At 40.1% G+C, this 12,400-nt stretch overlaps 1 long non-coding RNA gene across 5 annotated transcripts; it reads right to left on the reverse strand.

Moving 5' to 3' along the window:
* Positions 1 to 845: 845 nt before the first annotated feature.
* LOC127343508 (uncharacterized) lies at positions 846 to 12,400 on the reverse strand. 5 transcript variants are annotated; one of them, XR_011752155.1, is made up of 13 exons: positions 12,211 to 12,400; positions 11,629 to 11,819; positions 10,732 to 10,850; positions 10,004 to 10,118; positions 9,762 to 9,931; positions 9,309 to 9,490; positions 7,999 to 8,139; positions 5,538 to 5,721; positions 3,057 to 3,173; positions 2,832 to 2,990; positions 2,512 to 2,745; positions 1,777 to 1,889; positions 846 to 1,614 (listed from the first exon to the last, which is right to left on the reverse strand). It is a non-coding gene; the product is annotated as an uncharacterized lncRNA (long non-coding RNA). The 5 variants fall into 5 exon arrangements; XR_007877304.2 differs by having other exon boundaries at positions 846 to 1,889; positions 2,832 to 2,925; XR_011752157.1 differs by having other exon boundaries at positions 846 to 1,889; positions 2,812 to 2,925.

Here is a 12,400-nt window from a genome sequence, read left to right on the forward strand (position 1 = left end):
TATTTTACCTCGTTGTTCTGGGCGCATCGATGGATCTAACATGCATGCTTTGTTTCCTGTGATACACGGCAACCAAAGGGAGATGCCTTATCTTTCTATTTTTTGTTTCCTATGATATGCCATATTTTTTCTACTCCTCCCCTGTTGCCTATTATAAAAAGTTTTAAATTACTATTCCAAAAAGTCTTATATTAGGGAACAGAGAGGAAGTATAATTGATGGCCGATGCATGTACCGTACACAATTTTGCTCATTGTGAAACACCGGAGTGCATCAAGGACCATGTCTGCCACCTTAAGTAAGAAACACTGTGCATCCAACACAAATTAACTTGAAACACCGTCAAGAACTTGTATTTCAATTAAAATTTTGTATCAATACAACTCATGGGCCATGACAAGTCTGTCTTGCCAAAGCACAGAATAAACATATCTACATGTAGCTTATAAACCTAAAGTGGAGCCAACGCACCAGGTCCACGACATCAATAAGCTAGCTCATGTCTCTAGGAAACAAACATCCAACGGCAAAACTAAAAGATGCTCGAGCCCAGCATTTGACCTAACCAACTACAAGAAATATCATAGAAGAAAGCATGTCGGCGGTTCCAACGCAAAGACCACTTCGCACCTTCACAAGCGACACGCCAACCCGCCGCTCCATCGCCTCCACAAGCCCCCGGTTTAACAAGGACACCTCCTTCGGCACCAGCATGACAACGGACCAGAGCAAGTAACACCTGTACATAAGGCAACTGGACAGGCATAAGAAAAGATGGCAAGATCGAAATAGGTGAAAGTGGAAACCTAGCCAAGAACGACAAGCAAAAGCTATAACATGTACATATAATTTTATAGCCACATCGGAGGTACATGTCAGAGCAACCATCTACATGAAAATGCCCATATCTAAAAGGAAAACCATATGCAACTAAACAATCATATGGTACATTCAAAAGGAGCCCATGCTTAAGCAAAGATGGCAACTGGACATGTAATGAAACAGCAGGATGGTAACACTAGTTCTAGGCTTCTACCTAAGAGCGAAGCCTGATGCTTTTCATAAATTCTTCTCTTCCAAGGTACAAACAGATAGTTCTAATAGATCACATCGACTCCATAGTTTCTCCTAACAGTGGAAGCCTAATACTTGGTAAAGTAAGAAACTAAACTCAACTGGGATTGCTGCCGCTGTCAAGTATTTAGTGGAAATATCCCATCCACACCTACATGATATCAATTTTAGGTTTCCTTTCCTCGAACAACTCGACGTCTGTTCAAGCACCCAAAGGATATGCAGTATGCTTCTGCTGCATAAAAAAGCAACAAGGCACAAGTAGCAAACATATCATCCAAGTTGCATAAAGGTGGGACCCAACAGCCAGCACATAGTATATTAGTTAAAATAACAAGGGAATTGCATAAAGGAAGCGGAGGAACTATTTCAGGGAAACTGTAGCCACTTGAAGAGCTGATGTGACCACACGGTCACCAAATGCTAACATCGGGATCGGGAGCCCCTCCAGGCATACCACCACCCATTCCCCGAGGCATACCACCAACCATTCCTCCAACGAAGCTAGCCATTCCACCCAGCGTGCCTCATGAGAAGCCCCTGGAAGATGCGTCTCTAGATGAGCGGCTCGACAATTGCTTCTTCTTGGCATTCTTATAATTAGGTTGTTGAAAGCACATGACATGAATTCAGATCTGGCCATGAAAAACGGTACACCTAGAATGCTCCTAACAGGAGTGGGAATTTTGACACGAAAATAACCTTTGGCTCGACATGCCGACGAAGCGGTCATGCTCAAATTTCTCTTCTTCCGTCTACCATAACCTTTCGTACTTCCTGTGGAGCTCCACAATCTTTTGTGGATTCGGCTACACCTACAAGATCACCAACATCACTATCATATAAACCATGCAATTTACATACATAGAGATTTAACATAGCTACTGAATCAATATTCGATCTTCATAACTACTGAATCAACATAAAACCGAATTGAATGTAAGAAAACCAGAATAAAGCAACCAAGATAAAGCCAAATGACGTGCTAAATCATGCCCACAAATAAAGCCAAATCAGCCATAAAAATGGAACTTGGCAATGCATCAAGTACTGAGATAACTATGCCACATGTCAAAAGTTATAACTACAAAAGGGCAATCAATAACCAGCCAAGCACATCATATTAACAACTTCTTATGTTCTCTAAAACAAACAACACATTTAGGAAGGACTGCTATACTATCAACACATTTAGCATGTTGCATTCAAACTTGATTTACATATTCAAAAATAAATGAGATAAACTTATCAGCACGATATACAAATTACTTGAACACAACCATTGATTCTGCAAGTAGCAATATAGACAGAGGACATCAATCACTAGTTCACTTTATTTACCATCATCAGACACTTCACCCATACTAGTTGAGTTTATCAAACTGCCATACTAACATGAAGTTAAAATATAGTGAATTTAAGGATTCCATTACCAACCTTTTTCAATTACTCATAGCAATTGCTTGAGGACATGGTCGTCACAAGACGCCAACAACAACTCCAGGTGGAGCGGGGCTCATGACCAGGGATAGTTCGAACTATAAAGAGGGCACCCAACATCCAGGACATCACATTATTAACAATAACAAGGGAACTACTTGAGGGAACCCATACCGTCTTGAAGAGCCGACATGACCTCAGAGTCACCAAATGTTGTCATGAGGTCAAGGTCTTGTACAACAAAGAAAAGATTCAATTAGTTGCACAAACAAAGATATGCAGTGTCCAAGTGCTTACATTCACGATGACATGCATACCAATAGTACCAGGAGCACCTCCAGCTCCAGGCATACCACCACCTATTCCTCGAGCGAAGCCAGTTATTCGACCTGGCGTGCCTCTGAGAAGCCCCTGGAAGATGCATCTCTAGATGAGCGGAATGACAATTTCTCCTTCTTGGTCTTCTTATGATAGGACTGCCGAAAGCGCATGACATCAATTCAAATCTAACCATGAAAATTGTAAGCTTACAAAGCTCCTACCAGGAGTTGGAATTTTAGTACGATGAAGCCGGTCACACTCAAATTTCTTTTCTTCCATCTACCATAACTTTTCGTACTTCCTGCAGCGCTCCACAATTTTTGTGCATTCGGCTACACCTGCAAGTTCACCAACGTCACACTCATATAAGCACATCAAATTTACACACATATATATATTTAAAATAGCTGATGAGTCAATACTCCACCTCATAGGAAAACCAAATTGAAAGTAAGCCCTTGAACCAAACTAAAGAAACAAAGATAAATCCAAATCACAAGATAAATCATGTCCATAGTAAAGTCAAATCAGCAATACAAAATAAAACTTGCCATTGCATTAAGTACTGCTACATGTAAAAAAAATACTGAGCAATACAAGCATGTTGTATTCAAACTTGATTTACATATTCCAAAAGAGAAGTGAGATAACTTATTAGCCCAATATACAAATTGTAGCTGAAGCAGCAGAATGACACCCAAACATGCACTACATTCTTCCACTATAATTCAGATAAAATTTCCTAAAATGACACGCAAACATTCATGCTTTATCCATAGTTAATCCTGATTATCAATGACAAGGAGGTGTTATGTATATTACCAGCACCATAAGCACCAGCAAGTGATTCTGCAAAAAATATATCAGCAAGAATAAAGGTTTCTTTCAACGGAAAATTCTAGTTGTAAGTGGTATACACACAACAACAAATCCACTGTGTGTCTGTCAAAACTACCTGCTGCTGATATCAATGGAAAATTCTCAACTAGAATACACCAAAGCAGCTATCCAATATATTCGTAGCACTACTCGCTGCACATTTTTCTCCTACTCATAGCCACATCTAGTAATCCAGCTTATCGCTTTTACAAGGCCAGTTCCACATTCAAAACAATTCAGCATGGTCTTTGCAGAGCACTACTACAAATGTGCAAAGGAAACCAATTCACTGTTGCACAACACATACACAGGAGGAAACGCGGAACAATACTACTATAATTAGAGAAGACTATAAAATAAACTCATCAGAGCAAACAACAAAACTTTTGAAAGAAACATTTCGCTCATCCAAACATACCTATGATAAATAAGTGTGAAAAAATGCACATAGCTCGAGCATAATTTCAGAAGAGAAAATGGTGATTCCTTAGATTTCCATAGGACACAAGGTGAAACACATGACAACAAAGTAGTGGAAATCTGAAAACATGATTGTCTAAAGCATGATAACACATATCCGTTTTTAAAGATGATAGGTACCATGGATTATGAGTAACGACTAGTCTAGGCTAGTCGTGCGACTAGTCTATGAATCATAACTTGACTGTCGACTCGCTTGTTCGGCACGACTAGTTTGAAGATTCGAGCGGTCAAGCGACTAGTTATGGACTAGTCTAGACTAGTCGTGGTATTCGACTAGGCGTTGGTGGAAATTAAGAATGAAATCCACAACTTCATACAAGGAAGTTTAGAGTTATGGAGCAATATTTAGACGTGGAGGATGAAGCTGAAGCTCAAAGACATTGTTTCATCATCTAGACAAGATAATTTGAGGCCTATGCCATGAACTTCTAGGTTCTAGCATTATTATGTTATGTAACTTGTGTTGAACTAATGTCGATTTAGTTACTAAATCTCCTATCTAGTTACTATATACGATAGTATTTTGTACTAGCTACTGCTGTGGTACATATCGACTAGTCGAGCACTAGTCTAGACTAGTCACGACTAGTCTATGAGTAGGTACCCCAACGACTCGGCTCGACTCCTCGACTCTTAATCCTTGATAGGAAGAACTACATGATTATTCAATTTTATGGACATACGGGGACTACAGAACAGCAAGGGAATACAACCTATTTTGCACCAGAGTGTTTTCATATGGGGAATATTTTAGATAATAGACAGTATCCCAACAACTTGTACATGATCACAGTAGAAGAGTAATGCAAACAACAACTCAGTTTGTAACTCGGATTGGTGGTGGACAATTCAAACAAGATATATAATCTATCTTGTATTTGTCGCTAAGACATCTGATTCATACTCAAATACATACAATAAGTGAAAAAAGCATCTGCATGTGTAATAGCAACAAATTACCTACATAATTCAGACCTCGGATTTTCTGCTTCTTGTTTGCTATTTGGCCTAGCATAAAAGTATATTATGTTTTCCATGTTCTATATACATAAGGAGAGATCAAGTGACACCGATATAAGAGATACACTATAGGAGAAGCATAACTAGACAAGATATTACTAGTCAAGTAAAATACATCAATCACTAGTTCACTATACCGAAAATACTTATACAATACAACCACTAATTTTGTAAGTAGTAATATAAACAGAGGACATCAATGACTAGTTCACTGTTTTTACTAACATCAGACACTACACACATGCTAGTTGAGTATATCAAACCAGCATGCTGACACGGACTTAAAATATGGTGGATTTAATATTGATTACATTACCAACCTTTGTTAGTTACTCATAGCAATTTCTTCGGGATGTGGTCATCGGAAGACGTCGACAACAGATCTAGGTCTACCGGGGTTCACCAGCAGGGATTTGTAGCCGAGGCCGAGACCGCAGTTGCTGCTGCAACTAACCATTTACCTCTTGCAGTAGGTCCCCTTGTCCTTGACAACCCCACGCACCCCTGGCCAGATAAGGGGAAAAATTATCTCCACCTCCAATAACATCGATCCCTAGGTAATTCTTATGCATCTACCAGGACAATATAATTGATGTTTTAGATAAGGAGCCTACAAAGTTTAACATAACTAACACGGAAAATCACCAACTCGAATAACATCGATCCCCTCAGGGAACTCTTAATCATCAACCATGCATAAATACGGTGGCAAATATAGCTTGGGAATTTAAGATTAACCCCATCAACAGTTTCACACATCATGCTTCCATACAAAAATATAAACTATGCATCTAGCCAGTTATCAGCTCGCTAATACACCAGCATTAATGGTTCTCCATTAGTTGGTTTTGTGACCAATAAAAGGAAGATAAAACAAGATGAAACTATCACTTCATGGGGTACTCGTTACAATCAAGCCCTGTGTCACTTGAGCTACTAGTATATAACATGATGGACAAGAAACTATCAGTAGAGACAAAATTACATTTTTATTACAGGTCGTGTGCAACTAGCTAGTCAAAGCCACTATAAAGCATAAACGAGATGATTCTATCTTAACAAGTAACACATTCACGTGGATTATGATACAATATAGAACACTATTTGTAATTCAGACAGTATAGTACGGCCTGCAACAGACAACAACAAACAACAGTTAACAACCACTGAGTCAAACTAGCCTCATGGATTATGATACAATATAGAACACTATTTGTAATTCAAACTTATAGGCTACTATTACATTACATAACATTTGAATGGACTAAAACTTGTCTAAGGGTATTTGGTGTATAAGGTATTTATAGAATAAAGTCATATCTAGGAAATTCTTACAAGTGTTGTTTAATTTGTTATTAACTGCAAATCTAGAACGCCGTCTAGTTTAGAAATATTTTGTTTCTAAGGAACACGATATTATCAAGTTTACCCGAGTTCATTTCGATTTCGAGTGATAGAAGTGTGGACTTTTAGCATGGTCAGTATTTTACAACGATGTCAATATATATAGGTCAATAGGTGTGACGGAATGTACCTAATTATAACAAAATTAGAATGTTGATATGAAAATAGAAAGAAGAAAGAAGGCATTCCTATTTATGAACCTTGGTACACATACTTTTTGTATTTATGGGCGATTTCAACACCACAAAGGTTCTGCTACTCCATGAGAATAAAAAGAATTAGGACATATTCCAAACTTTTGTAAATGCATAAGAACGAATCAACTCTAACAGACAACTATAGGTCCTGGATCGCACCAAGTTTAACAAAGTTCATTTCAAAGTAAGTAATGGAGGGATAGTGGTTAAACCCATGCACGAATCACCAAGCAACAGCCTTGCCAGGTGGCTAACATGGTATTGAAAAGAATAAAAAATCATACTGCATAGAATGAACCATCAGGTACAAAAAAGCATAGAACTACACACATACATATTATGTTTTGTTACTGTATGCATCTGAGAAAAGTAAGTGAAGAACAAAGTTATAACATAGCACGACCATGAGCCTTTGGGACAACATTTGTGATAAAGTCTGATGGGTGTTCTACTACGAATGGAGCTTTTGTTTCAAGGGATTCCATCAGACGATCACATAAATCCTAATAGTGCTACTCATATTCCTCATAACAGGCATAGAGGGTACTTTGTAGCTAGTGAAAGTTTTAGAAACATCCCAGATCTGCATAAAGAAATAATTGCATAATCTGGGTAATCAACTACAAAGATAAGTAACCAACTACAAAAATATGGTTGGCTGGGAGCACTCTCAAAAGGAAGCCAAAATAAACATTGTCATATATTACTGAAACAAGGAGTTTCAAGGCACGCTAATTGATGATTAATTTCATAAAAAAAAGGTAAGGCAAAAGAAAGCTAGTTCCTATTTCAGGACATAAATGACTCAAACCACTTGGGCAGCATGCATGAATATAGATCATGTGCAAGTGGAGGGCCATATATCACATGAAGAAACTTTAAGCTAAAGGTAACATGAATACACTAGAACTCTATATACTATGGGTATGTAGTGATAGTTAAGTTAGAACTGAGTGACATACATTGGCAGATTATTTGTAGGACTAGAGCTCCAATAATGATCAACTACACTTCCTGGATGGAAGCTGGTCACCATATAGGTCAACAAACTTTGGGTGCCTACTTCCAAACATCACGGGCTCAATTTCTAGTGTTACAATATTATCCCCATGCAAGTTATTATTGTTGTCTGATTGTCTCCAAACTGATGTACAACAGACTCGTGAACTGAGATATGCACCTGTATCACCGCTGACGCCGCTGCAGAAGATATTTGGAGTGGTCATCAGAGAAGTGCTGAAACTGCTGATGTTCAGGACGGACTGCTATAGCTATGCCCCAGACCTAGCTGAGTATTTCTCCAGGTCCGATGGCTGCAAGCCTGCAACAAATTAAGCAAAATAAATAAATAAATAGACAATAATACGAACATGAACTTTTGACAAATCTACTACGAATAGTGCATACAAAACAGCTGCAGGCCAATTAACATGCCATAAATAAAAGAATCAAATATTCCAGCTGCAAATTTTTAGACAACCCACTTCAAAGTGCAGGCAGACTTACACTAGAAAATACCGTGGAAGTAAAATCTGCACATTATAGTTTAAAAATGTCAACCCACCAAAGACATGACACGTAATACTTTAAAAATCCACATAGTGTTGTTTCACACCAAGACCACAAACTTGTCCACGTCTATGAAAACCTCTAATAAACTAACACAAGATACCATGTATCCTACTACAGTATGCCCTGCCTATTAGTACCAGTTTTAAGGGACAATTTTCAAACATGCAACAGAAGTAAGCAGAAGTAAGTCCATCACCTTCAGACGGACTTGTTGCTTGAACAACATTGTCTAGTGTAAGCCCAGCAATAAATCATCAACTAGGAGCACCACGCAGGGTTGCGACAAGGAGGGCACATGGTGCGGAGGCAAGAGCATGGTTGTGGTCGGCACCAGCTGATGAGCTGTTCCTGCTCAATCTATGTGTCTCCCACCAACAGATTACCCATACAATCTACAGTTGGTGATGGGTGCCAACTTGGAGACGGGTAATGCGGCCGGAGCCGGAGACATCCACAACAGTCGGGTGCGCTTGCGGATGGTGTAGGCTCCAAGGGAGCCGGCGAGGGTCCTAGTGCCGCAGCTTGTTGGGCAGCTACATCGGACAAAAATAAGCATGGCCACGAGTATGTTTGTAAAACAGAAATAAAGATGTACATGGTTGTGTCCAGTCCCGCTAAAGGAAGAAAAACAAACAAGCAGACCTACTACGGGGCAGGGGTGCTTTGAATGCCTCCCGACTCTCGGCTCAGGCTGCGGGGAGGCCTGAGTAGGAGAGGGCGTGGTGTGGCGTCGACGCTATAATCCATTTCCCCAAATTTCATGAAGCTGACATACGAAGTCTTGAATTTCTTATATAAAGTTATGGACTCCATAGTTACTGGACTTAACCCACAGAAACATACCAATTTGGCACCTTGTTTCCGATTGAACAGCTGGAAAAAAAATATAACCGTGCAACATAGGAAGGGGCGATTCACCTAGTTTGCAATTGAAATCCTAACGCTCGCAGATAGTTCAGGGCCCGAGGATGGCTGAGTTGGTGAGGGTCCAAGGGCCACGGCTTGTCGGCTGACCACATCAGCTCTGCTCTACGTGTTCCAGTCGGTTGCTATGTTGTGGCCATGGACGCCAAAGATCAAACCTTTCTCTTCCTGCACCTCTGTAAGACCGAAGTTAATCGCGAGCAATTCATAGAAGATGCTTTAGTAATTAATACTGCCATAACTGTAGATTAACTATCATAATTGGTGTTCAAAACATAACCTTAACACTGATAAGGAGTAAAATGGATAGCTAGGGAGCACAGGATTTTTTCTATAATTCACGAGTCCACTAATATGGAATCCTCTCCAACTAAAAGAAATACTGAAACTACCCATGCAGACACTAATTGTCAAGCAAGTTACAAGAAACATGACATAAGTAAATACCTTCGAGAGATTGGAAGAAGTACTAGAGGTCGAAGCTGCAGGCCTAGGATATCAATGCCGTTACAACCAATGGTAGGGGACAACTGATGCGAGATAGCATGCATCAAATGCCAGTGGCTTGCAAATTGTAGACTGCCGTTGGTGTCCATTCTCCAGGCCAACCCATAGTCCTTGAGAGATACGCAGGTTGTTTAGACTTCATTTTTGTAATGTAGAAGAGGAGGATGATTACACAAAGGTACCTTTTGTACTATATAAGTGACCAGACTTGTTGATGACGAGAAGGCTATAAATTGCGACCGTTGCCATACGACACAACAACGCGGAGTCAAGATAAAAGTAAATTGCGCGCATCAGCTACAGAAGAAAATGTGATAAACCATTAAAATCTAAATACATGTAAGAGGGCAACAAGTAGAACAAGCCCATCTTTCTACAAATAGTTAAAAAAACTCATCAATTATTTTGAGTGAACAACAAAAATATCTCTTTGCAATTTTAGACCAAGATAATATATATAGAAACTATGCATTAAAATGTGAACTCAATGCCTGAAAATGCATAGTTCCTTCCTGGACTAAAGATCAAAGGAGGGCACAATATACCCGAGTTTTCCAATACTCCTTTTCTACTATGCATTGAAATGCTCACAAATCCTCCATGTTCAGGAACGTCCATTTAAATAGGCCATGGAGTAACAAATATTTGCTTCCGAATAAGCCTCTACTTCGAATAACTTGAATTTGTTCAGGTTTTTTGAAAATCTTCATTAATTATATTACATATTATAGTTGTGTTCTAGTTTGTGCATCCAATATCCCGTTTTAACTAAAACAAGGTCTACAAACAGAAGCTCACAGGTTCCAATCGTACAACACTAAAAGCTGCGCAAGATCGTATCATTTTACAAACAGTCGGCTCCCTGCAACTCGGTTTGTTGTAGGGATAGAGAGAATAGTAGATGTCTCACTGTTTTCATGGCCTTGTTACTGTCGAGGACGAAGCCAGTGCATTGTGAAAACCTGCTGCGGAGGAGGAGAACGTGGGGAGGAGGGTGCCCTGTCGCCACTGGATGGAGGCAACCCCAAGCTGCGTTTCGTGAAGGAGGTGATTAATTCGGCAGCATAATAATAAATTGCACCACCAACACAATACCATAAAAATGTAGCAAAATTTAGCAATAAAGCACATTAAAAAATAGCTAGAAGACTACAATTTGTCTGGGAACACTTCAACGTCAAGCAATTTACCATAGACAATTGTGGGTTCTAGGAACTTTTGTATCTCGTTCCGAGCTTTGTAATAAAAGACTGTATATACCTCTCTTGTACTTGTTACTATGTTTAATGAAAGGGGAAGATGTTTGCCAAATTCTTTTTGACAATTATCAAAACACACATAACGGAGATTCTCCAAGCAGATGAAAATTCATGTAAAGCTAACACCCTAATAATACATAGAGTTGTAACTAAGTTGAACCATATGAATCAGTAACGATAAAAGTTCTTGTGGATGTGTCATGCCTGAGGACCACTCAGTTTTAGTTACAGATCCAACGAGACATGGTTCTTTGAATTCACATGTTGTTGTCAAATGTGCACACTAGAAGTGTATGAGAGTACAACATTCTTGAACAACATATGTTATCCATTTCCCCAAATTACCTTTTTTGCGGGGAAATTCCCCAAATTACCTGAAGCTGAACACATATTAGAAAGCCTGTAATTTCTTATATAAAGAAGATATGGACTCCAGAGCTACTCCACTCAAGCCACATAGATAGTGCAATAAAACTTGTCACCTAGTTTCCGATTGAACTGCTGGAAAATCATGTATATATCACCAACGGTATGCAGAGGCATTTTACCTTGTTTCCGGTTGAACTCCTTGCACTTGCAGATGATCGAGGCCCCAAGGACACCGGCATCCGACCGACCGTCAGGGTCCTGCAGCCATGGCTCGTTGGCTGGCCGCATCAGCTCCACAGTGGTCTAGCCGCCATGCCGCTGCCCATCCTTGGTTGATATTCAGTACATGAATTTCCAGGTGAACATCCCCCTGCGATCAAAACATTCAGGTCCACTGGATTAACACACAAAAAGGCAGTGAAGAGTCAAAATTTCAAGAGATGAATTCAACAATACGATCAACTCGTACTTATATACAAGCATCAGAAACCCTTCCCGTGCTTTTGTTCAGTCAAATTTTCAGACAAGCACATGTAGATTAGGTATTTGTCCTAGTGTGTGGAAAAATAAACTAGCATCTGTGAACATGTGGCAGTTTCACATCGTTTGGACTTGATGGTGATAGATGGTACATGTATCCAAAACAGTTGTGTGGCCGGCAAGACCGTGGTCCATTAACAATCTCATCTTTTAAGCGTCACGGCCTGAAATCTTGTGTTTTTAGGCGTGGACAGGGAAAGGGGTTCACATCGGGAGCTTACAGCGGGCACGGCCGGGTGAGCTCGGCGCGGATGGGTCGGAGCCGTGGAGGAGAGCACCGGACCGGACCACCGACGAGGGGGTCCATGTCGCGCGTGGTGGTCGGAGAAGGAGCAGAAGCCAGACGAGGGCGTCCTGCTTCGTTGCCGACGCCGGCCGGTAGTGGAGCGCTAGGGTTTTGGCGTGGGTGCG

Source organism: Lolium perenne, chromosome 1 (genome assembly GCF_019359855.2).
Source record: "Lolium perenne isolate Kyuss_39 chromosome 1, Kyuss_2.0, whole genome shotgun sequence".
NCBI classification, from domain to species: Eukaryota; Viridiplantae; Streptophyta; class Magnoliopsida; order Poales; family Poaceae; genus Lolium; species Lolium perenne.